A 21,880-nucleotide genomic window follows, 5' to 3' on the forward strand; every position below is an offset into this window, starting at 1 on the left:
TTCTTGCAAAAATGTGAAATCGTCTTCTGCACAGGAAATGTAAAAGTTCACTTTCTGCTCTTTATTCAGCATATTGGAGTAGCTTACAAACTATCAAGCTTCAGGCTTTGGGGATCTTTGGCTTTATATCCCTTTCAAAGGAAAAATATTTGCCAGGCTTAGTAGGCAGCCTAAGGAATACCTCCAGTGATCTCCATTACCAAGTGTTCAACCCCCTGTGTAATTCCCTCCCACACTGAATAGAGAGGACTTGTGATACGAATTGTGATATTGTGGAAAGGACAGCATGTGACTTTTGAGGTAGGTCATGGGAGATGTGGAGGCTTCCACCTTGTTGTCTCTTGGATCACTCATCCTGAGGGAAGCCAGCTGCCATGTTGTGAGGACACTCAGCCATGTTGTGAGGACACTCAAGCAGTCCTTTTACGGAGAGGACCACGTGCTGAGAAACTGAGTTTCCCTGCAGCACTTAGCACTGACTCGCCCGCATGTGAGTGAGCCAACTTGGAGATGGATCCTCTGATCAGTCAAGTCTTCAGATGACGGCAGCCCCAGCCGACACCCTGACAGTAGCCCCATATGAAATCTGCAGTCCCTCAACTGATCATCCCCCAATTTCTGACTAACATAAACGGGGTCAGAAAATAAATGTTTATTGCTTTTCCAAACTGTTCAATTTTACAGGATTTGTTACACAGCAATAGATAACAGATACCAAGTAATGATTATTAACTAAGAATTAGAATTAGTGATTAAGAATGATCAGAATAGGACCCGAGATGAGGCACAAGTTCATATAAAAGTGTTTTTTGGTTGCATACTTTTTACCAGGATTTTAAAAATCAAGGCAATGCAAAGACTTTGAGTCTGAGGAGGCCACTTTGTAAGCAGTACATGAGTTACAGCACTCACTTGAATGAGTGAAGGATGAGATAAGAAATGGGTTAGAGAGAGAAGATGTTTGTTTTTTAAATTCCTACAATCTTATTAAAGAACAGGGCTCTGAAGGTAGATCTAGGTAATCAAGGACTAATCCTTGAAGAGTGAAATACCAAGAAATATACATTCATCTGAAAAATGCAGAGGTTGGAACTAGGGCTGTCAAGGCTAAATTCTTGTTAGGCTGTCACTCATCGCATGCCTACTCACAGTAGAAATTGAGCATGCATTCCTGAAGAGTTTAGAAAAAAAACTCAAGTCCTTCAAGACAGAATTTCAGGTAACCACTACAAACTATTTGAAACTGTTGTAGATAATAAAACTCTTAAGGGGTAGTAGCATTTGAAATAGGATTTGTTGTAATCCTTCCTTATAGTATAGCAAGGAAGGGTGATACTATCGCAAGACCAGAGGCTAGAATTATGAAACCACAGACTTCTACTCATAGTAGTTTGGTCTACTAGCTACTATGAAGAACCCTCCTGCTACACTACAAATAAATCTTGCATTCATCACCGTGAAGATATTTTATAAGGCATTGCTGGATTTGTAAATGCACGGGACCTCTACCAGTGAGCTCAGAATGACGAGGAGGGACACGAAAGTGTTCCTGAGGGCAAACTCTTACATCAGTCCTGAGAGGTGGAGCCTAAGCCTTGTCCAAATAATACAAAGTCTCACCAATAGGACTCATAGGAGGCAAAGGTGGCCCAGTAGTCACCTAACTCTCAGCAAATGCAAACACACATCCTCTTTGGCAGAGGCAAGAAGGAAAGAAAGGAGACAGATAGGATCAAGCAAGAACACACAGGTAACTTCAAGGATATTGTGATAGTCTAGTTCTTAAATTGCAGCATGGGTTGTGTTTGTATTTGCATCATTAGTTACATAGAGTTTGCATATATATATGTAGCATTTTTATTTAAACCAAATATAGGAAAATGAATAAATAACACAGTCTCCCTTCCTTACCTGTCCCCACAAACCAAGAACCCAGAAGATAGATTTAGGAGTTCAGTAGAGTGAGATCAGGTATAGGAGTCCAGCCATGCAGTTCAAATTGCCAAGCTTTAGAGTGCTGCTGCCCTGACTATGTCCCTTCCAAGGAAAATGAGGACTCCAGGGTCTGGGAGGAGAGGGGATGAGGATGAGAGGGCTCCCTCATCGAGGGTGAAGATCTTGAAAACTTCTGGGACAGAAAACATTTGTAGTTGTGAGATTTACTTGATAGAAAAATGGCGTTGGGGAACAGAGGAACGTTGGATTAATAATAATGGGTAATGTCTATTAATTCCTTCCACTAGCTCTCACTTGATAGCTAGGTTTTCACTTCCGCATGGTTTTCAGGACAGGCTGGGTATTTGTTTTGTTCTGTTGCAGGACGAAGGGTAGTCAGAGCCTTGTTTATTCTTTTGCACCTTGTTGTCCATTTAAATAAACCTTCTGATTTTATGACTCAGCCTCCACAGCTCTGACTTCCCAGTGCTTTGCAGTTTTTAACTCTGCCCTTTCCCATGGAGGCTGCTAGAGTACAGTTCTGAGACCAGAATTTTTACATCACCTTTAAAAAAATCTTTCTATGAATCGCCTTTTGGTCTCATACATTGCTAATGGGAATGCAACATGACACAACCCCCATGGGTTTATTTGGCAATATTGAGCATAATTACACCTGCATTCACCCTTTGGTCCAGCAATCTCACTTCTTTTTTTTTTTTTTAAACTTATTTATTTATTTATTTATTTTTGGCTGTGTTGGGTCTTCGTAGCTGCGCGCGGGCTTTCTCTAGTTGCGGCGAGCAGGGACTACTCTTTGTTGCGGTGCACGGGCTTCTCATTGCGGTGGCTTCTCTTGTTGCGGAGCACGGGCTCTAGGCTCACGGGCTTCAGTAGCTGTGGCTCGAAGGCTCTATCTAGAGTGCAGGCTCAGTAGTTGTGGCGCACGGGCTTAGTTGCTCTGCGGCATGTGGGATCTTCCTGGACCAGGGCTCGAACCCGTGTCTCCTGCATTGGCAGCCGGATTCTTAACCACTGCGCCACCAGGGAAGCCCAGCAATCGCACTTCTAAGAATTGACTCCAAAGTTACAAGGGGTAAAAACACGAAAAGCAGCAAATAGACACCGCACCATTCATTGCAGCATTACTTATGATAGCAGATAACAGAAGTAGAAATGTCATTAATGCCCATCAGCAGAGGGCTGGTTGAACAAGCTACAGTGCATCCACATGATGGAGTGCTCCCAAGTGAAGCGATGAGGTGCTCTCTCCGCTGCTCGAGTGTCATCTCCTGGTGTATTAAGTATCCTGATGTATTAAGTTTATGAAAACAAAGTATGCCTCGCCCCCTTTCCTCTTCACCTTTCTTTGGTGGGTGGATTCTTTCGCATCCTTAAGAGAGTACAAGTAATTGCCTTCTCAGGAATAAACCTTTCTTTCCCATTCATTCTCAAGATGGATTATGTGCCCCTCCCCTCTGCTTTTAAAATACCCTGTGCACATCTCTGCCACCACACTCCCTGCATTGTGCCCTAATGATCTGTTTGTGTATCTGTCAGCTAGTGCAAACAGCTGACTCTGAGAAGAGTGCCCTTAACCTGTTCGTAACACACCCAACGATTAATATATCCTTGTTGAGTGAAAGAATGGAATAACCGAAGAACATCAGCGAAGGAGTTTGAACTTTATCTGAGATACTGAGGACACAGGAGAGGTTTGTTTTCTTTAAAGAAGGGCAATGATTGCAACTTACTTTCGAAAGAACAAAGATAGGGAAGTATGAGCTGCAGAGGTGAGGGGCCTGGTCCAAGGTCCACATGGTGGAGGAGGGGAAGGCTTCTTAAAGGAGGTGTTGTCTGAGGTGAGACTTGAGGATTCAGTCCTTCATTCATTTATTCAAAACTGATTTTACTGAGCACCTACTATTTGATAGGCTGTGGCAGAGACTGAGGCTATAAACATAAACAGACAGGTCACTGAGTTAGGCACTCAGACACTGGGGGGCGGGGCAGGCATTCTAGAGGGGAAATGACTCTGTGAATATCAGGGCTGCCAGAGAAGGAGGCTTTCTAGTGCGTAGCTGGTAATTCAGGGTAGAAGTAGAATATGTGCAAAATGTAATATGTGAGACTAGACTGAGGGGAGAAACTCCTGCATATCCCTTGTTTTGAGGCTGAAACCTGGCATGAAGATGACAACTACACTCCAGGTACACTCAGCTTTTTATGGGGAAAGATGCTTGCGTGGGGAGCACTCAAGGTTTTAGAAATCTGTCTTTGAATTGCAGATAATCACCAAGGGGGTGGTTACTGAAATAGTTTTCTTTATATGTGAAATAAGAATGATGATCCCTGAAAAAGAGCACTGATTTTCAATTTAATAGTGTGTATGTTAATCTGGAGGAAGGGTGATGACCATTTATTTTCTCTTTTCGGGGGGGACACATGGCAATGCAAGGTAGGCAGGAGGTGATGTCGCCTTGGGAATTCTCATCAAGAGCGTACATATCAGTGTCTTGAGCAAAAAGCGGAATTTATGTTCCTGTTTAAAATAGAGTAGACAGTTCTTGCTTTGCACAGTAGTGCAGGACCATGAGTACGATCATGCAAACCGACACCTTGCAAAGTGATCTTAATAATCAACGGGCAAAGTTACAATTCTTCTGTGACTTTTAAACTTTTTTGTCAAAACATCAAATGCTCCCTTTCTGTCAGTTATAAATGTATAGGGAAATGAAACAATAGTAAAACTGATATATATATTTAGTACCTGGTAATTTCAAATGTTAGAACGATTGAGACTGAAAGCATTTTATTTCTTTGTAAAAGACTTTATCAAGAATAGTTGCTTGCCTTCTTTGGCCCTAACCCATTTACATTTGGTTGGAAATTGACTTCCAGCGTTATTACTTTTTATTTCTTTGCTGCACTTTTTGCTATTACATGTTTGTCCATTTTTGTACACTGATCTTGATGTGCACCTGCTATTTACGTAGTGATTAGGGGACTGAAAGGCTAGCAGCGAAGTTTATACTTTATGCAATTGCTCACAGTTAATAAACATCGGTAACTGCCATTTGCACCACGTTATTGGATGTCTGGTGTTGTTTAAACCATAGTAACTGAAATTCATGCATATTGGAACTATGCAAAGTGTGGACTATCTGTATATAAGATTGCAATATTTGGGTGTGTTTCTTAATTTTTGATAAGGACAATCATACAATAAAGCCACCTATATTATCCTAATATAAAATTTTAAGTTTATTTGCAAAATGCTGTCACTGCTAATAAGTTAATTAATCTCTGACACCATTTCTCCCCAGCCTTCTTCTTTCTCTTTCTCTGGGTCAAAAATGATCCCAATAACATTTCCCGCCCCCCATACTCTTAATTTCAAAAACTGAGGTGAAGCTGACGGATGTGATCTCGAATTCCACATTCAACATCATGTTAACTTATCCCTAAATGCATTTTGCTGCCAGTCACGGCCTTTCAGTTATAATCTTAGTTTGGACTCAGTCTTTCAAACAGAGCCAGGGTTTTCAGGCTTTGTTTTCCTTCTCCCAGTGCCTGCAAGGGCTCTTTGTAAACTCCCGTCAGGAGCGAGACATGAGGATTCCAGTGAGAGATGCTTGGACCACCCTGCAGGCGGGCCGTTTGCTGTTGGCCTCACAGATCTGGGGAGCTCGCACAGCCTTTGGTGGGAGCAGTTCAGTCTCTTGCTCAGTGGTGATGCTTGGGGTGTGTCTTATGAGCTTAACCATGCGTCTGGTTCCTTCTCCCTCCCTTTTTGCTCTCTGGAAGGATGTCAGAGCAGCACAGCCCAGGGGTCATGCAAGGCTAAGAGCAGTGAGCCTTCAGGAAGGTGCTCTGGAATTCTTTTCTCCTTGAAATGCAGAGCTTAGAGCCACAGGCAGCTCTGTAGGAAAACAGGGTTAGATCCGTCCCATAGCAAGGATGTTGATGATACACGGAGGAACTTTTCTACAGGAGATTTCATTATAGAAATTGCTGACATTTAACTTGAGAGTTGAATGACGTTAGGTCCTGGGTGTTCTTTTGCTCAACTTGTGGGGAAAATAGTCTTTCCAGAGTCCAGTCTCTTTGGGATTTCTCCTGCTTCTCTGCTCTCTGGCTGGTGCAGCCTTGGCCCTAAATCTTACTGGTTTGGCTCTGACATTCAATTTTTTTCCCCGATTATTATCAACATGTGAAAATCTTCTCCACTTTACTTGGGTCTGCAAAAATTTAAATCCGAAATGCCACGTCAAAAAAAAAAGGCAAACTCAGCTATATTTTAGCTCGTTTCAAGTTTTGCGGCTACCTAGATTTCCTGGCTGCTTGGGCACCCATTTAGGACATATTTGAGGCAGTAACGGCATAATCATTGAGAGGTCATAGGTGAATAATTTGGGCTTCAGAAATGTCCTGAGTTACTAGCTCTGTCTCAAACAAAACTGAGGGCTGGCATTTTACCAAGAATTATAATCTAAATATACCACAATATTATTATAAATATTTTTAAAATCTCTAAATAGACCCAAACAAGAGAAAGGCAAAAGGCAACAGATAACGGACAGTGCCTGCATAAAAGGGAAAATGAACCATGTTGTGATTCTGATACTAAGGCCCTTTAGTACACTATTAGCAGCCCTTGCATCAGATACTTCCAAGTAGCTTAGAGAGGCTATTCCAGAACTATTTTTTTCAAGAATCACATTTTCCATCCTGTAATTTTAAATGTCAGAAGCATTTGATGTAAACTAGCAGTTAGAATATGGAATCAGAATTATTTAAAGTTTTCTGAACAGGATCCCTAAACATAACCTAAGAAACATTTGGCATACCAATTTTATGGGTGAAAACATAATAAGACCAATTAGTTTATATTCATCATAATTAGAGATAATTTAGCTCCAAAGACTGTTGTTTAGATTTGATGCCAGTGACTACAACCAATGAAAAACAAAAAAGAGATAGTCAGAAATCCACACATCAAATACAGATCTTATTTTTTTTTTTTTCTTATTTTTTTAGTTCCTCATTACTGCCTCGTTAATTAATGACTGCAAATCTCAGCTCATATATTCAGAGCACAGGAGTAGATTCTAGGAGACCTGGCTACTAGTTTGGCTCTGCCACTAATTCTGTGAATTTAGTTGAGATGCTTCTTCTTCTTCTTCTTCTTTCTTTGGCCACGTAGCTTGTGGAATCTCTGTTCCCGGACCAGGGATTGAAACACAGCCACGGCAGTTGAAGCCCAGAATCCTAACCATTAGGCCACCAGGAAACTCCCGAGATGCTTCTTCTTTATTTGCATTTTCCCATCTGTTAATAATGCACCGTCTTTATCAACTCCTTGGTTGCACCAGTCACATTTCAATAGTCATGGTGTATCTAGTGGCTGCCATATTGGACAGTGCAAATCATGAAACATTTCTATCTTTGCAGGAAGTTCTGTTGGACAGTGCTGGGCCTAGAGGTATACTTTTCAAGTATAGCTGAATTTGGGTGTTTGAACAAAGCCTTCGGGACTCTTGCTTCCTTCTATCTTTCAACTATTTTTTCTATTGTGTTGGCTCCACTCTCAGTCCAGTAATATGGCCATAGCAGCTGTAATCTCACCTCTTGACAAGTTTAAGTTCAACGTGAAAGAGATTCTCTGCCCAAGAGATCCTGTACAAATGCTGGAATCGGGCTGATTGGACGAGCTCAGATCACAAGGAAGTCTCTGATTGGCTTAGGCTTAGTCATGTGCTCTAGCCCTGGACCCTGAAGCATCAGTGAAACACAAATGAGCAGAAAGCATAAAACAAGCTGACAGAGGAGCAGATATAGCAGTTTGGAGAAACACAAGCAGATACAAAGTCTTAAAATATGTTTCTACAAAGTACCAAACAATATACTACAAACAACAAAAAACACCAAAAATGAAATTACTTAGAGGTGTAAGAAAAAAAAAGATGGGCAAAGATTAGTCATGCAGACAAAAGAAAACAGGTAGTGGCAATATTAATTTCAGATAAGATAAATTTCAAGGCAGAAGCATTAGATAAGATAGAGTGTCATTTTAGATAAAAGATACAATCTACAAGGAAGATGTAGCAGTCAAAAACCTGTATAAGCCCAAGTACATGAATGTAAAACATATAAAACAATTCCCACTGGAAACATAAGGAGAAATTGACAAATACCCAAATATCATAGACGTTAACAAACCTCCCTCAGTCTTTGACAGATCAAGTAGACAAAGTAAATAAGGATTTAAGGAGCAGGGATAGGGACTTCCCTGGTGGCGCAGTGGTTAACAATCCGCCTGCCAATGCAGGGGACACGGGTTCAAGCCCTGGTCCGGGAAGATCCCACATGCCGCAGAGCAACTAAGCCCGTGCGCCACAACTACTGAGCCTGCGCTCTAGATCCTGCGAGCCACAACTACTGAAGCCCATGCGCCTAGAGCCTGTGCTCTGCAGCAAGAGAAGCCACTGCGATGTGAAGCCCACACACTGCAATGAAGAGTAGCTCCCACTCGCCGCAACTAGAGAAAGCCCATGTGCAGCAACAAAGACCCAACGCAGCAATAATAAAATATAAAATGAATAAATAAATCTTTAAAAAAATAAATAAATAAAGAGCAGGGATATCATTTGAAAGTTGAATTAATAGATGTAAATTATTTACAATACAGAGGACTGACTTTTTTTAAAAAGGTGTTCATTGAACAAATACAGTAATCAATCATATACTTGGATAATAAGAATATGCAAATCTATTTTACAAAGCATAAATTATACACCTTACGTTCTTATTATATTTTGTAACAGAAATAGAAATGAATAGCAAAACTTTAAACAATGATAAAAAACAATCAAATGCTCCAAACTCAAAAACAAACAAAAAAGCAAATCAAAAAGTCATCCTTAATGACTTTCGGGTTTAATAGTATTTTTAGCTCATTCTTTTGTTCTCAAGGAACAGAGAGTCATGTAATTTATCTCAGGAAAAAGGGAGCATGTTGCTAAGCTACAGGAGCTAGAATAGGAGCAGAAATGCCATCGGAACCCAGCTCCCTGCTTCTCTCTCTTAGGGGGCATCTATGTCTCCCCCACCTCTTTCCTCCTGCCCTTGACTCCAACTCCTGTTATAGGTACTGAAGAGAGTAATCAGGTTAATGTCAAAATATAATGTGCTGCATTTGTTATCTCAAATGCATACATAAATCTGCTTTCAGGTTTTTGTGTGTGACTAGGTTAGGGTAAATCAGCATCCTTGTGTCCAGGAAACCCCAAGGCAGGGACAAAGTGGAGTTTCTGTGCCCTCAAGAATGGGCCCGACCCTGGACAGCAGTGAATTTACAATGTGACACAGCAGGAGCCAACCCTCTAGGCAACGACTGGCCTTTCACGGCTGCACCAAGAGAAACAGGCACACGATGCAGTTCTAACTTCTATCACAGGGAAGTTTAATTATAGATAGTTAAATTGTAAAAATAAGTTCTAATCCTTAAAGACATAAGCTTGAGTTACCTTGAAAATAACCTTCCAGATTGTCATATTCCCTTTAATGTCAAGTAAATGATGTATTATTGTGTTTTGCAAGGTTGAATGTGGAAAGTAGAAGGAAAAAATAACTGATTTCTATGGTGACGCTCACAAGAATTTTTACCTCTTCTTTCCTGTTGTGATATAAAAATCCCACAAATTGCTATTCTAAGTCTCAGCTCATCACTGGGCCAGTGAAGGTCTGAGATATATTTCATGGCCTTCCTTACACGTCTAAGGCTTAATGGGAAGAATGAGAGGGTGCTGTCTGGGTTCCCTCATTCCAATGACAGCATTTGCCACTGGGTGGCAGTGATCAGTGTAGACCTGCCGAAGGAATCAATCACAAACTCCTGTGATTTATCTTCTGAATCATGGAAATCTAATGCTATAAACATGCGGTATCCACTCGTGTGAGTTACACATGAACTAATGGACCAGTAATGGGCTTCCTTACAAAACTGAAATATGTGAAATCTAATCAAAATAATAAGGAAGCAGCAGATCCTAGATTATAGGATCTGCTTTTCAAAGAATTTTTTTTTTCAAATCAATATCAATTATCACCAGTTATGTTTCAGCAAATATTTCTTGAGGGGTTATGTGCAGCTCCTGAGGAGTGACAGATCTGTGTGTTTGAGGGATTACTCGGAATCACGGAGGATGATTGGTGAGATCTTTTGGAGGTGAGGGGATTGGCCGGAAAAGTATTGCAGTTCTGCTGAGGATGAGACCTGCAGGTGGAGTAAGGTTGCAGGTAGGGTTGGAAGAAGTTAAAGTGATAAAATTTGGTGATTTACTCATGAGGGTAGATAGGGATCTGGAAAAAACCTAATGTCTCTCCTGCTTTGGCTTAGTTAGTTTCATTAACTGAGCTAGGGCTTGGAAGGAAATTATAATAGCTCACATTCTAAGTGAGATCTAGCCACTTACAGAATACACAAGCAGTGTGTATTATAAATGATTAGAATTAAGTGAAGGAAAAAGTCTACCCCAGTAGACTGTTGGTAGGCTGAATAATGGTCCCCCAATTATGTCCATGTGCTAATCCCCAGAATCTGTCATTTCACATGGCAAAGGGACATTGCAGATGTGATTAAAGATCTTGAGACTGAGAGATTATTTTGGATTATCCTAGTGGGTCCGGTGCAATCACAGGGTCCTTATAAGAGGGAGGTAGGAAGGTCAGAGTAAGAGAAGGTGATGTGACAACAGAAGCAGAGATTGGAGTGATGTGGGGCAATGGGCCAAGCAATTCAGGTAGCCTTTAGAGGTTGGAAAAGCAAAGAAGTCGTTCTCCCTTAGATTCTCTGAAGGAATACAGTCCTGACAGCCCATTTTGAAATTTTGAACTTCAAAACCATAAGATAATAGATCTGTGATGCTTTAAGTCACCAGATTTGTGGTGATTTGTTACAAGAGCAGTGGAAAACCGGCACATCCACTTACATTGTTTCTCTACTTCTTCCATCTTTCCTTCACTTTCTCAACAAATATTCACGGAGTGCCTACTATGTGCTGACCTCTGTGAGGTTCATCAGTGAACAAGATACTGGCCCTGACTTATAGGAATTTATAGTGTAGAGGGAATTATGATCATAGAAGTACTTCAATTTATAGTACCACGAATTTCTGGACCTGTAGATGTCGAAGAAACTATCAGTCCTTACTTGTAGATGAATCCTTGTTCTACAACACTTCTGTCTTCATTCTTTACTGACTCTAGTTGCTAGTAACATCTTGAAAATTCAACAAATATAGTAAGTCCCCTACATACAAATGAGTTCTGTTCTAAGATTGTGTTTGTAAGTCCAATTAAGTTAGCCTAGGTACCCAACTAACACAAACGGCTATATAGTGCTATACTGTAATAGGTTTATAATATTTTTCACACAAATAATACATAAAAAACAAACACAAAAAATAAAGAAAACATTTTAAATCTTACAGTACAGTGCCTTGAAAAGTACAGTAGTACAGTACAACAGCTGGCATACAGGGGCTGGCATCGAGTGAACAGGCAAGAAGAGTTACTGACTGGAGGAGGGAGGGGAGGTGGGAGATGGTAGAACTGAAGGATAGCCAGCAATAGGAGACGGACGGCAAGCTGCAATTTCACTCACGCCTGACATTGATGGAATACACGTTCGCATCTTTGAAAGTTCGCAACTTGAATGTTCGTATGTAGGGGACTTACTGTGATGTATACTAGAAATCTTACTGCAGATATACATTTAAAAATATTTCCAGCACCTACCCCATTACTTGTGTGTCCAATTCTTTGATCATCTATTCTGTGAGAGTCTCTTATTTTGCCTCCACCATGATCCATCTTTTCAAGCTCCATAGTGTCTACTGATGGACGATGCCCATAGATGGCAGGCATGGAAGATCCAGTGGAGCTGAGCCTCTGCCTGGGCCAGGGCCATGGATACAGGCATGGCTAGAAATGTAGGAGATGGGGAAAGAGTGCTCAAGAGTGCTAGGAGGAGTACTTTGGGAGAAGCCTTTGTGGCTGAGAGATGAGACCTTCACTTGCCAAAGGCCTGCTTCGTTTACCAGCTACAGTCTGGCTGGGGGCTCACCTGCCTTGGGTGGGCCCTGGCCTTACCTACAGAATGTTGGTTTAGTCCTGTCCTCAAGACGGAGTGAGGTAAGTACGGCTGAGATGTTGTGTCCCACCTGGGCGTGGTTTTCCTAATATTATTGATTAAGGCTTGATTCAGAGATGGTAAAACAAGGTTCTCAACCAACAGCATTGCAGACTCCATGGGATTTGTCAGCAGGTTGCTATTAAGAAACAATCCAGGCTAAAATTGCCCCAGTCACTAACTCATTTACTGAAACAGGGAATGGTTATTTTAAACTTCGTAATTCTTAGGCATAGGGGTTTCTTAAACTGATAAAATAACCCATTGGTGAGACTAATATGAGGATCTTTGCTTGTTAAGAGGAAGACCCAAAGGTATCAGGTTGGAGCTATTGATTTTCCTAATTAAACAAGTGACTGAAGGGTGGAGAGGAAAGAGAGAGAGAGAGAAAGAGAGACAGAGAGAAGCCAAGCACCAAGCTTTTACATTCTAGTCTGTAATACTGGAAAATTTAATTAATTCAACAAACATTACTTGACCATCATGTGCCAGACATTGTACCTTGGGGTTTACAGTTTTTAAAAAAATCCCTGTCTTTGGAAATCTTGCTTCTTTTAACAAGGAGAAGATTTCTGCAAAGAAAAATGATAGAATGTTAGGAAACTACATTATATCCAGGATGCTTTTTATTCAAGGGGTCTGGGATCCTTCTATACAACTCATTCCACACTCCTTGGCTTGGCAGGTGAGATGTGCCTTAGTCCCAGCCTCAGACATCCTTTCACCTTTATTTCTTGTTACTCCTCCCCCCCATCAGCTTCATTTCTCAGCTATGCCAATGATTCTCATCCTTATCCACTCCATGCTTCCCTTTTCTTGATAAAATATATATTGAAATGCCCTCTTTACTATCTCGAAATGAGATTCACAAATAATATAACCTACTTATAAACTTTAAAAACCCTACTTACATTTAAACTTAAAGAAAAAAACCTCAATATAATGCAGTACAGTAATTTGGCTAAGGGCATGAGGCCTGGAGCCAGCTTGCCCAGGTTTGAAACCGGGCTCTGCCATGGTACCTTGGGCAACTTCCTTGACCTCTCTGTGCCTTAGTTTCTCATCTCTGAGATGCGGGTAAGAATACCTGTCTCAAGGAGTTATTGTGTGGATCGAGAGAGTCATCTGTACAGCTCATAGGATATGTCTGGCACACAATAAGCTCTTATTAATTCTTCATGTCCTAAATGAGATATGAGGAAGAGATAAAAGTGGTTTACAATAAAATAATATGTATTTTAATATATAAATGCTCAGACATGATCATACTAGGAAAACAAAAGAAATAGTCAGACCCCTGCTCCAATTTATAAGGAATAAGTTTTGATTTAGTTAAGTAAGGTGATACTCAACTAAATACTGCTGATACTTTAAAAGGATATTTAGCTTTTGAAGAATACCTAACTAACCATATTCACATACATATGTCAAAACACTGTGAATGTCGCAGCTACTAATACAGGTGGATATGAGACTGATTCCATAAGCAGGCCTTCCAGTGCTATTTTGGTTTTTTGAAATGGTGAATGGTTCTTCATAAAGTTCCAAACAAAACAAATTTACAAGATAAATTTGGAAGTAATGATATTTTAATGTATATTAAAGCCATGCAAAAAATTCTTTGCTTCTAGACTCAGGAAGGTAAAACTTGTATACTACTCATATTTATGAGTATCTGGCAGGACACGAAGTTGGGTGGGACATAGGATAATTCTTTGTTATGAGGCTTCGCTTTGGTTTTGAGCAGCATCAAACTCTTGCCATGAAACCCACCCCCAGCCCAACTCAATGCCAGAAACAACTCTCAATCCCTGTAACAAACAAAAGCCCTTATAAATCTCCAAAATGTCCCTTAGGGGGCTGTGCCAGCTCAGTGAGAACCACCAAGCTGGTCGTCAACTTGCCAATCTCCTGAACCTTCTCTCTCTGCATAGATGGTCATCCCCTGCCCCATCTCCCCTGTTGATACTTCATCTGTGCCTCAAGGATCAGAGAATATGCTGTGTCCTGTGCAAAGCTGGCTCAGGGAGATCCAACCAGATTCTTTTCCTCCGTCTCTGAACTTCCATAGTCCTTCTATCTGGCCCCAGTGCTATTCTGTCTCCTGTCCTCCTTTTCCTCCTAAGTCTCTGAGCTCTCCTCCTGCCCAAGCTTCAGAACCTTCAGGTTCTAGCACTCAAGAAACATATTCCATAAATACATTGAATAGTATTTAATATTAATAATAGTAATAAATAGTAAATATGGTGAAGGTTATTATACTGATTAGTGGAAAATATTGAAAAGATGCTTCAGGTCAGGCAAAAATTAGAGAGGATGTCGTATGTTTTGGACATATGTATATTCTTTTTTTAAAAAAAATCTTGAGTATTGATGTACTTTCATGTATAACTTCACTGATTTGCAATGGCTGAGGCTCAGGAAGCTGAGTTGTTTGTATGTATGTTTTACCAGTACCGTCCCAAATCAGTAATGCAGCTGTGTGTTGTGTTCGAAGCGTGAGCTTGAAATGATTCGCCTGCTTCTGGGATGGGGTCGATTCTGTCTGAACTGAAGGGATCTGACAAGCTCACATTGATTATGGTTCACTAGTGAAACTTAAAGCCTGCCTCTCGCAGAGGGACTGACAGTGCAAGAAAAGGAAACGGCTTAAAAAGAAAGGAATAAAACTGTAATTATGGCATTTCAGGCATCAGAGAAAGAGTCAGAGATGCTTTATGGACGGTGTTAGGGTGACTCCTGGCAAAGCACAAATCATAGTTTTCCTGAAAGATGGGTTATGTTTTTGGATCTTAGAGTGTAAAATGGTAGCCCTCACAAGTAAAATGTATGTAAGTATCAGTTAGGCAAACGGTGATTTACCGCGGTCGCTATACTAGCTTATGGGGATACAAATTTAAAAAACAATCCATCCCAGCTTTCAAAGAGCTGACCGTCCAGCTAGCAGCGAAACTTCCAAGCAGGACAGCTGCATAATTTGCAGGTCCTGGTTCAAAATGAAAATAGGGGAACCCTTGTCCATGGATTATTAGGAATTTTGAAAGGGTGATATTAGAGCATTAAACCAAGTTCAGGGCCTTTCTAAGGACAGGGACTTGAGAAGGCACATGTCACATAACATAATCATAATAAAATAGAATTCGAGATTTTTGTAGATAATACTGTGAGAGCAAAGAGGAGGAAATAGCTCAGTCTGAAGGATGGGGAACGCTTTCCAGAGGAAGTGACTCATGGGCTGCACCTTGAAGCACAGACAGCTGGGGCAGCTGGGGTGATCCAGGCAAGGGGAGCTAAGGGAAAAGCATCTTCGCGCTGCTGCAACCTTCTTCCCTCCAACCTGATCACCGGCCTTCCACTTAGCTCTTCTGTTTTGAATCCTTCTTGTGATTTCTTTACACGGTATTCATGGTCTTCTTGTTTTGTCAATTTCAGACATTATCTACTGACCTCAGAGCACAAGCAATGAGAGTTTGGCTCACTTGAGAACAAACAGCCTCATTATCTCTTTCCTCCTTCCATTATAATTAAATTTCTATTTTTAGTGCTTCTGTTGGTTACTTGGGTGACTTTCTGAACAATATGCTTACACTTCGTTTCTTGCCTATACAGCATCTCCTGACTGCTCACGTTGTCTGTTAGCACCTCAAACTGTGCACCGCCCCCCCCAGCACCATCCACTTCCCCACTTTTCCAGTGCTCTCCAATGGAAATTTCTGCATTAGTAGAGATGTTCCAGGTCCAATATGGTAGCCACTGGACACAAGTGGTCTTGAGCACTTGAAATGCAGCTAGTGTGACCGAGGAACTGGAGTTTTAAATTTCATTTCACCTTAATTAACTAACATTTAAATTTCAATGGTTAGTGGCTATTGTGTTTTACAGCCCAGCATATTTTTTTAAAATTTAATTAAATTAATTAATTTATTTTACAGCAGGTTCTTATTAGTCATCCATTTTATACATATTAGTGTATACACATCAATCCCAATCTCCCAATTCATCCCACCACCACCACCCCACCCCCACTTTCCCCCGTTGGTGTCCATACGTTTGTTCTCTACATCTGTGTCTCTATTTCTGCCTTGCAAACCGGTTCATCTGTACCATTTTTCTAGATTCCACATATATGCGTTAATATATGATATTTGTTTTTCTCTTTCTGACTTACTTCACTCTGTATGACAGTCTCTAGGTCCATCCACGTCTCAATTTCATTCCTTTTTATGGCTGAGTAATATTCCATTGTATATATGTACCACATCTTCTTCATCCATTCGTCTGTTGATGGATAGCGCAGCATATTTTATTTCTTTTTATTTTTATTATTTTTTAAAAATAATCAGCCTAATTTAATCCTAATGCCAAAGAGACACATTTCGGGGTGGCAAATTTTGCTCCCCTAGACAGGGAACTTTTTTTTTTAGGCGGATTCTTTTTTTTTTTTTTAATTTAATTAATTAATTAATTTATTTATTTATGGCTGTGTTGGGTCTTCGTTTCTGTGCGAGGGCTTTCTCTAGTTGCAGCAAGTGGGGGCCACTCTTCATCGCGGTGCGTGGGCCTCTCATCATTGCGGCCTCTCTTGTTGTGGAGCACAGGCTCCAGACGCACAGGCTCAGCAATTGTGGCTCACGGGCCTAGTCGCTCCGCGGCATGTGGGATCTTCCTAGACCAGGGCTCGAACCTGTGTCCCCTGCATTGGCAGGCAGATTCTCAACCACTGTGCCACCAGGGAAGCCCAACATATTTTAACTTTTATATTGTCAAGGCTTATTTACAGTCTTTTCTAATTTTATATTTTCTCTATACCTTGATTCTTAAAGTTGGAAATCAGTTGTGAGTATTGCATTGTCATGCCTATATAAGTATTGCTTACTTTGCCACCAAGTAATATAGAGTAATTGAGTTTTAGTTCTTTTACTGTTTTTATTTTTATTTTGGGGTATTCTAACTACTTTTTCAATTTTTTTTTTTTAAGATTTTTTTTTTTTGATGTGGACCATTTTCAAAGTCTTTATTGAACTTGTTACAATATTGCTTCTGTTTTATGTTTCAGTTTTTTTGGCCACAAGGCATGTGGGATCTTAGCTCCTTGACCAGGGATTGAACCCACACCCCCTGCAGTGGAAGGCGAAGTCTTAACCACTGGACTGCCAGGAAGTCCCTCAATTTACTTTTTTAATTCTCTACTGACCCTTAGCTTACTCCATATTTTCAAAGATAGTACCACACTCTGTGATCCCATGTTTCTCCCCCAAACTTTGCTTTTGGAGCCATTTCCCCTCATGCTTCAGTCTGCTGCATTGCTGTCTATGCCAGCAGCTTTATTGCACCTTTTCACTCCATTCGTAAGCTGGGTCTTCTCTTTCCTGGATTCTACCTCCTCCATTATCTGGTTTACCCCCTTTTTTGCAAGTAAATTCCTAAGACAGCGTGTGTGGGAGGTCATCTTTCTGCGTCAGCTCTTTTGTGTCTGAAAATAGGCATGTTCTGCCTTCATACTTCATTGATAGCTTAGTTCAGGATCAACGAGCTACTGCCCACGGGCCACATCTAGCTGCTGACTGTTTTCTGTACAGCTCATAAGTTAAGATAGTTTTGACATTTTTAAATGGATGAAAAAAAATCAGAAGAAGAAGAATAGTTTGTGATGCACAAAAGTCATACACAATTCAAATTCTGGTGACCATAAATAAAGTTTTATTGGAACACAGTCTTGTTCATTCACTGACTTATTGTCTATGGCTGTTTTCAGATTGCAACCGCAGAGGTGAATAGATGATCTGTGACTACTTATTATTCAAATATTTACTATCTAACCCTTTACAGAAAAAGCTTGGCAACTCCTGGTTTAGGTGGTCAGAGCCAAAACCCAGGTTTCATGACCCCATATGACCCAACCGAAACTCTGTATGGCTTCCCTTTACCTTCCTGAATGCTTCTCCTCTGCTCTGGCCAGACCGGCCTCCTTGCTGTTCTTCTACCCTACCAGTCAGGCTCTGGAGCCTCCGGACTTTTGCATTTGCTGATCCGTCTCCTGGTCACGCTCTTTCCTCTGATGTCTGCTGGCTCACTCCACTTCTTTCAGATACTTTCTCTGGGGTCACCTTCTTTATGAGTCCTTCCCTGGATACCTCATCTGAATTTTAGCCTAATTGTCTCCTTATACTCTGTGTATTTCTTACCCTGCTTTATTGTTTTTCCTTCTTAGCACTTATTACTACCTAACATATTAGCTGTGGCTTATTTTGTATAGAGAGCGCACCATCCTGACTGTAGCAAGAACAGAAGTCTCCTGAGGGCAGGGTTTGCCTTATTGTTCACTCTCTGCTGTATCCCCAGGGCCTGGAATGGTGCTCCAAGATGTTTGCTGAATGAATGAATGTTGTACTCTAGTGTGAAATCAAGGTCCTGCAGAACTGGGGAGGTTTTGCTCACTTGCCTTCTAACCCTCAATTCTACTTCCAGAGAAATCTGGAAACTTTCAGTTTCTTGCTTCTGTGGAAGTGACTTGTTTTCTCTATTTGGGAGATTTTAGGATTTTCTCTTTGTCTTTGGTGTTTGGGAATTTGACCATAACTTGAAATTCTTTCTCCTGGGTACTCAGTGAGACTTTTTAATCCAAATACTCTTGAACCTCACTTAACGGAAATCTGTCATGTTATTTCTTTGATGAGGTCACTGAGTAACATTTCCTGAAAGATTTACTTGAAATTATCATCCAAGCTTCCATTAAAATCTTTATTTGGCCATCATATTTATAATATCCAAGGGGTCTTTCTTGTTCTCAGATTATTTATCTTTCTTAGCACCCTGTTCTTTTTTTATGGATACAATATCTTCGTAAATATTTGTAAGGACACTGATTAGAAGGTTGTTTTCCCCCCTTTTCTACATTTCGTGGTTACCCAAAAAGGAGATGATGTCATGCCCCAGCACGTGCTGAGTGACACCGTCATACCAGAATGTGGAGTTCTCACTCTGAAGTACCTGTATGCACATACATTGCCTGTATTCCCTGTATAATTTCAAACTTTTTAGAAAAGAATCCTCTGTAATATTGCTCAGGGTGGGGTGAAACGGCTGCCTGCAGGATTGTGGGTGTTTGCTGTGTAAAGGCTGGGCTGGTAGAGATGTTTGACAGAGGGGTATGGGAGGAAGGCTAGGTTCTTACAGACTTTCAGTGAATCTTCCAATTTTCAGCCCCCTCACTTATTTAGATTTTCAAGCTTCTCTTGGCTTTTTGAGTCCTGATTTGCTCAGGGATTCCTCATCACAGGCGGTCCATTTCTCCCATAGTTCCTTCTTATGGGTGGGATGCTGTGATTCCCCTGCCCTCCTTCATCTCTTGCCCCTCCTCTGTCATCCCATCTTCCAGAAATCTGTTGAGATCTCTCAAGCTCTAGTGCTCTTCCTCCATTTTTACTTTTGCTATTGTCAGTTTATATACTTTTTATACTTTTCCTATCATTTTAATGAAGTCTTGGGAGGGAGGGAAAGGGGAAAAAAAATCTGTGATCAGCCCATCTTGAAGTGGAGGGACTTGAAGAGGATTCCACTTCTATAAATCAGGTGACTATGCTCAGAGAATTTAAGTGGCTCCAATTCTAGCCCTACAGTTGTAAATTATGTGCCCTTTGAGGATGTCTTTGAAGATGGTATCTAAAAGCCTGATGAAAAACGAGGCCCTGCTACTGATGTCACTAAATACTTTTCATATCATCTATTACTTTTGGGGGCTACCTAACGCAAACCACTAGAGGACAACTCAACACAGGGATGAGATGAGGCAGAACTGCCCAGAAAGAGAAGTTTCTACAAACAAGAAGCCACTGGGAGAACTTTCATTTTATCCCTGGTCAAAATGTATAGCAACTTATAATCCTGTCACTCCTCCACAGATTTGATTTAATTTTTATCTTCTCATGAAACTAACATAAATAAATCAGAGATGTCTGAGACCAGAGACTGAGCTAGTTTTCAAACTATTATTTAATCCCCAAAGGCAAAGCTTTGACAAGATAGCAACTTTGTTATACATTCTCTTTCTTTGCTCCCTCAACAGTTAGTTATTTTTAACACAGTTTTTATTGACATTTGGATTGTGAGGTATGGGGGATGTCATGTTTAATATATAAATTCAAAAACTTCTGAAAAAGCAGAGACGTAAACCATGCCTTACAGAGGGTTTCCACTTTGCTTTTGAAAATGTTGCCCTTAATCTATTGCCAGTTAAACTGCAAGTCAAGTGCTACTGGTTTCTGACACCTGTTATCAGTACCTCTTCAAATTAGGAAGATCTAATGTCAATTTAGATCTTAGAATTATTTACTTCTCCACCCAGAATGACCCTTTTCTCCTTATCCCCAGTGGTTGTGGGCCAGGAAACAGACCTTCTATTTGCCCTGGTCTATGCAGCTCCTGCTTAGAAAGGAAGACAGAAGGAGTGATCTGCTTTTGTACTTGGTAGGGTTGGGGGAGCGCCATGCAATAAAGCTCTGCCTTGTCATCCTTAGGAAGGAGCAGATTCATTGACCATTAAGAGGAGAAAGGCCAGGTCACGGGAAGTTCTGATCCTCATGGGGTAAATGATTAAGGTGACTATATAAACCTATATAAGCGTATAGAAGAGTCCAGCTCTGGGCTTGCTTTGAGGTTTTTCTCATTCCTGTGGTAGGTGAAAAGGTATTCTTTTTACTGAAATTGCTTCAGCCACCTTCCAGATTCTAGGCTAGTTTTATAGCGTCATTTAGGTTTTTGCTTGTGTGTCACTTTGTTTCTTAGAGATGGAATGACGAAGATCTTTAGGCTTTCAGGTCTGAGCAGTGTGATCTTGGTCATGACTAGAGTGGGCTGCAGGCCAGTTTACCGCTTGGATGAAAGGCTCAGATTTCCCCTTAGTGTTATGACTATATTGATGATTTTATCCTTAGATGAGTCTTCCCTCTTGTTAATATTTGAATGGACAGGGACAGCTTCGGTTTGGATAAAATTTTATATACTTTATTTAAATAAACCTGTAGGATAACCCGCTGTGATCCCCACCTCCTGGAATGCACACTTTCTAGAGTCCTCTCCTCCGGAGTGTAGACTGGACCAAGTAACTCACTTCTAACAAACAGAATGTGGCAAAAGTGTTAGGATATCACTTCTGAGAGTAGGTTACAAAAGACTGTGACTTCTCTCTTGCTTACCCTCTCTTTCTGTCAGGAGGTCAACTGAGCTGGGCAAGGGAGAGCTGAGCTGTCAGGTGGTGGAGTAGCCGATTAAAGCCATAAGGTGACAATGAAAGATCACTGACTGTGAGGGCACAGGCAAGTCTGTAGCTGGAGGAAGGGCCGACCCACCCCATCCCATTTTCCCCAGGGAAAGGTGCATTGTCGGGGGTCAGGACTGAGGTGGGGATCATCTCACTGGTGAAGGAACCCCAGATAAAAGGCTCCAGCGGTGTGATGGCCCCTGCGGTGTGTGTACGTGTGTGAGAGGGGGCCGGGAATAGACTAGTCCTGGCTGAGTAACGGGGGTTCCCACACCTCCCTTTATAAGGAGGCCTCAGCAGAGACACCAGAAGAGGACCTTGGTCCAAGGTCTCAGATAAAAATGACTCTGGAATATAAATATGCAAAAGAGCAAGACCGACCAGGGAGGGCCGAGACCTTGACCACAGCTCCCCTCAGATGCTGCCGTGCCCCGCTGTCACCAAGTCAGCTGCGGGGAGGGCAGTGTCCCTGTGAGACCTGCCAGGGAAAG

The 21,880-nt window shown here is 41.2% G+C and overlaps 1 protein-coding gene across 1 annotated transcript in view; it reads left to right on the forward strand.

Annotated features, from left to right (window-relative positions):
• The window catches only part of IPCEF1 (interaction protein for cytohesin exchange factors 1), a 221,734-nt gene that overhangs the window by 12,881 nt on the left and 186,973 nt on the right, over window positions 1–21,880 (forward strand). The gene's annotated exons all lie outside the window — the stretch shown is intronic.

This window comes from Balaenoptera borealis, assembly GCF_965194805.1.
Source record: "Balaenoptera borealis genome assembly, chromosome: 9".
Taxonomy (NCBI): domain Eukaryota; kingdom Metazoa; phylum Chordata; class Mammalia; order Artiodactyla; family Balaenopteridae; genus Balaenoptera; species Balaenoptera borealis.